The sequence below is a fragment of the Canis lupus genome, chromosome 27 (assembly GCF_003254725.2).
Source record: "Canis lupus dingo isolate Sandy chromosome 27, ASM325472v2, whole genome shotgun sequence".
NCBI lineage: Eukaryota > Metazoa > Chordata > Mammalia > Carnivora > Canidae > Canis > Canis lupus.
The window spans coordinates 18,873,714-18,878,442 of NC_064269.1; the positions used below are offsets into that span (position 1 = coordinate 18,873,714).

The 4,729-nt window shown below is 38.5% G+C and overlaps 1 long non-coding RNA gene across 1 annotated transcript; it reads right to left on the reverse strand.

Moving 5' to 3' along the window:
* Positions 1-2,167: 2,167 nt before the first annotated feature.
* LOC125753828 (uncharacterized) lies at positions 2,168-4,385 on the reverse strand. Its single transcript, XR_007406461.1, has 2 exons — positions 4,005-4,385; positions 2,168-2,385 (listed from the first exon to the last, which is right to left on the reverse strand). It is a non-coding gene; the product is annotated as an uncharacterized LOC125753828 (long non-coding RNA).
* Positions 4,386-4,729: the final 344 nt, after the last annotated feature.

Here is a 4,729-nt window from a genome sequence, read left to right on the forward strand (position 1 = left end):
TTCCTTCCTTCCTTCCTTCCTTCCTTCCTTCCTATTTCTTTATTTCTTTTTCTTTTTTTTTTTTTCTGTTCTTGTCTAAGTTGTCTCTATAGGAAGGTGCTGGGCAGGGATCCCAGTGAAAGGAAGGGGCCAAGATTCCAAGAAAACTTTAACTGGCCTGGGTGCAGGGCACTGCCAGCAGCTGATACAGGAGAAGCTGCACTCTCAGGTTCAGGCCCACCCAGGATGGAATGCAGAATAAAAGGGATGCTTAGAGGAAACAATGTTGCTTGGAATGCTAGATGGCCAAGCTTCAGCCTTTGGTCCAGTGCAACCCCTGCCTCACTGGTCAGGAGTGAAAAATATATTATTTTTGATTATTTTCTTCACCCCCATACTTCTTTCGTATTACTCTGGCCACTGAACTATAGTGCTGGGCACATGTAAGTCAAAAGGAATCCTCTCTCTATCTACATTTCCCCAAATAAATATTGCCAAATTTTGCTTTTCTTTAAAAGAAAAAATAGCTATTCAAAGTAAAAAAATTACTTGGATTTCACAAAATATTAAATATGAATCATTTTTGGGTAAACATTCTGCCCATTTCACCTCAAATTCTCAATCAATCAGTTGTCTTCATGTTCAGGTGCTGCACACTGGGCAAGGTGATGCCCAGTTTCTCCCTTTGAGAACTGCCCCTGAAACATAAGGGTGATCCTCCATCAACCATCATTCATTCGTTCACAAATACTCATGGATCATTTGCGAGGTATCAGATACTGTCTCAGTTTTGAAACTGGGACAAAAGAATTAAAATCCCTGCCCTCTTATAGATTATAGTTAGAGATGATAGAAGACAGAGATTAAACAAATTCCAAAGTAAATATCCATTTACAAATTTTGGTAAGTACTATAAAAGAACAGAAGAGAACTCTATGGGAGAAAATAACAGGGGAGACCTGGTTTAGATGCAGAGGTTCAAACAACTCCGTCAAATGACATTTAGATTGATACTTAAGAAACGAGAAAGAGTAGTGGGGAAAGTTTTAGGCAAGAGAACATGTAAAGATTTCAGAGGAGAAGGGTATTGAGCATGTGGGTCTGTAGTTTGAGTTGAATTTGGAGAATGGGTAGGCCTCAGATGATAGAAGGCCCTGGAGTTCCTGGTAGGATATTTGGACTTGATGGGAAGTACAACGGTGACATGCAAGTGTTTTAAGCCGGATTTTAAGACCCTGCTGTTGTAGTTGGAACTGACTCTGACCTTGGCTAGACCAACCACATTTTTCTTTCCAGAAATTTGGAATCTTTGACCCAAAAGACATAGATTTTGAAAGTTTCTGGAAGCTTACTAATTCCAGACTGCATTCTAGAAATTCCATGAATTTCTGCTATTGGGTCCCAGAGCTTCCTGAGTTCCTGTTCTCAAGGCCTGTTTATTCTTTCCTGGATTGCAATAAATGTTACAGTATCCCTGTAAAGTTATTTATTATTATTATTTTGCTCAAGTTAGGTAGATTTCATTTACTTTTATTTCAACAAAAAACCTTAATATAATTTATCAGTTGATAACTTTCTGCAGTAGGGATTGTATTTTGTTAGTGCCTTTAGATGGCTTAACCAAAGAAGCATCAAAGAAAGATAATTTGAGAGGACAATAATTTTGATGATATTTCCAGTGACCATTTTTACTTTGTTGAACAAAGAAGTTTGAAACTTTTTTTTACTGAGTATACTTGGTAAAGGAGAAGTTCTTCGCAATAGTTACACTTAGATCCTTAAAAAGCAAGGATATCACTCAACTAAATCTGGAAAGATAAAGAAAAAGGTTAAAAATTAGATAACTCTTCCTCTTCCTCTTTTTGTTGCTTCAGTAAAGTATCTGGTTGTAATGGAATAGTGGCATCATCAAAAGCCCTGAGTGTTTTTAAACAAGAAGGCACATGTCCCATATGACTTCTTATTAAACCTTAAATCAACAGGCTTCAAGTTGGTTAGAATGGAACCACATTCAAATGCAGCATTAAATCCTTAAGCTTGAGCAATTCTGTGCCTTCATTCTTGGATGATTCTAAGAGTCCAGCAGGAAGAAAAAATGTCACAAATCAAATATTTACCAGGGTTAAACAGAGAAAATACTCCCTGGAAGGTTTTTAGAAGACAAATGCCTGAAATCAAAGGACAAATGTGAAATTCAAAACAAAACACTGCATTATTTCGTTTATTTCATTGTTAGTGTAGAATTCATCATTTATAAAAATGTGGACAAAAAGGTTTTTAAAATGTAGTATAATCTTCCAGATGCAATATTACAATAGAAGTCAACAGTTCTAGCTTGTCTCTTTTTCTTTCTCTATTGCTTGCTTGCTTGCTTTGTTTTTACCCTTGCTCTCATTCCTTTCTCACCTGTAAAAATGGGGATGATAATGTTAACCCAATAAACTTGTCACGAGAATTAAATAAGAAAAACATGTATGCAACAATGAACAGTATACTACATAAACTAGAGTAGCTTCTCAATGGAAATTGCCCTTTAGTTTTCTGGCTAAGTAAAAATTGTATCAAATGAGGGGTGCCTGGGTGGCGCGGTCAGTTAAGGGACCGACTCTTGATTTCAGCTCAGGTCATGATCCTCGGGTTGTGAGATCAAGCCCTGCCTCAGGCTTCACGCTCCGCATGGAGTCTGCTTAAGAATCCTTCTCCCTCTGCTCTTCCTCCACCCCATGCACTCACTCTTTCTCTCTCCCCCTATAATAAATAAATAAATCTTTTAAAAAATTGTATTGGATGATTGCATGTATATTTTAGAATCAGAAATTATATAGCTTGTAGGGAAACTCAAAGGAGATGCTTATTATCAAATGTAAAATTAGACTATGGAAATAAAAAACATAACAAATGCATAGCAATTGATAATAATAATAGTTGTTTCTTCACTTTGGATTATATTCTTTTACTGTTGATTGGTGTCTTTTTTAGGAACAACACCAGACCAGAATGATATTTTTCTCTCTACAATGACATTTTTGTCCCTCTTTACATAATATTTCCCTACATATTTTTCTCTTCCACCTTCCTTCTGAAGGTTTTCAGAATGAAAGATCCAGTGTCAGCACAACTTGTCATTTTTCCAAGTTCACTTAACCCAGAATACATATATTGAGAGTCCTAGGTACAATTATTAAATAAACCAAATTGAGAAAGCTTAACCACAAGTTCAAGAGAGAAATTTCTTAATCTCAGTGTACATTTGGCATTTGGCTAACTTTGCTATGATGTGTGTCAGAAGCAACATGGTGTCTAAGACTCCTCTAAAGGGATAAACGGGCTGATACAAGACACTTTTTTTTTTGTTTGTTAAGCAAGCAGTTTATTTTATTTTTTAACAGCCAGTTACATGTTTACTGTGTTCACAGCTCTAAGGACATCACACATTTAACATATTTAGTCATCATAACAATCTGTGCAGAGAGGGCACCTGTGGTTAAGCCTCTGCATTTGGCTCAGGGCATGATCCCTGGGTCCTACGATCGAATCCCACATTAGACTCCCCAGAGGGAGCCTGCTTCTCCCTCTGCTGTCTCTGCCTCTCTGTGTGTCTCTCATGAATCAATAAATTAAATCTTAAAAGAAAAACCTATGCAGAAGGGACTACAATTGTTCCCATTTTCCAGATCCAAAAACATGAAGCACGGAGAAGCGGCTTGTCCAAGTCACAGTTGAAAGAATTTTGTTGGTGCCCCTCCTTACATTCCCCATTATTAGTCTTCCCAGTCTGATTCCTGTTGTGACTCATGACTCGGTTATGTTCCTATACTTTGGCTGTGTTCTAACATACTTGGCTATGGGATTCTGGTTTCTGACATGAGCTTTCTCTCAAACTTGGGTCCTCTGGCTCCCCCAGTGCATTGGTCCTTACGTTGCCCATAGTCTTTTAGGTTGCATGGAAGGGAACTGCCCATGTTCTGTAAAATAGGTGGGGGTTTCTGAGAATTGCCAAAAAATGAGAACTCATCAAAACCCACCTTATCTGCTATGGATTTCAGCTGAGTCCCAGGGCATCTGAGGCCAGATGGTGCATATAGCAGGTGTCAGGGAGAGTGGAAGGAACAGCTCATTGCTAAACAAGATACAATAGCTCCTCAACCGCTCCAGTTATTTTATTGTTCCCTCAACACAGGCATCTTTTAACCCTGCTGTTTTTTCTGAATACCACTTACTTCCAGTAGATTGGACTAAGGACATTTTTGTCACCTTCTTATATAAAAGGACCTTAAGACTGGAATTTGGTGCTGAAACACCTCTCTGGACTGGAATTTGGTGCTGAAACACCTTTCTGGTAGTTGACCTCCTTAACCCATATCTACTCTTGCTTTTGGCTTGGGCACCAGCTCCTTATGACTGACTATGATTAAGATCAAGGCAGCAGTGTCACATTAGCTAAGGCTTTGTGACTTCACAAATATAAGATTCACCTGCTGCAACTTTTCTCCAGAGGGAGCTCTGGGCATGGAGGCCACTCAGAGGTTTACAGCCTCCCATACAACGCATGTCATGTTGATCTCATTGCCAGCCTAATTCTTCCAAGACAAAGGTTTAAGTTTGGTGCTGGCCATATGGTCTCAACTGTTCCAATGGATTTTTGGATTCTCTGCATGAGATTGTAACAATCCTCTGATGATACCCTTATTCATACCTCTTGCCTGATGTTAAAATATTTCATGTTCACATCAAACTCCCCTTTGTCTTC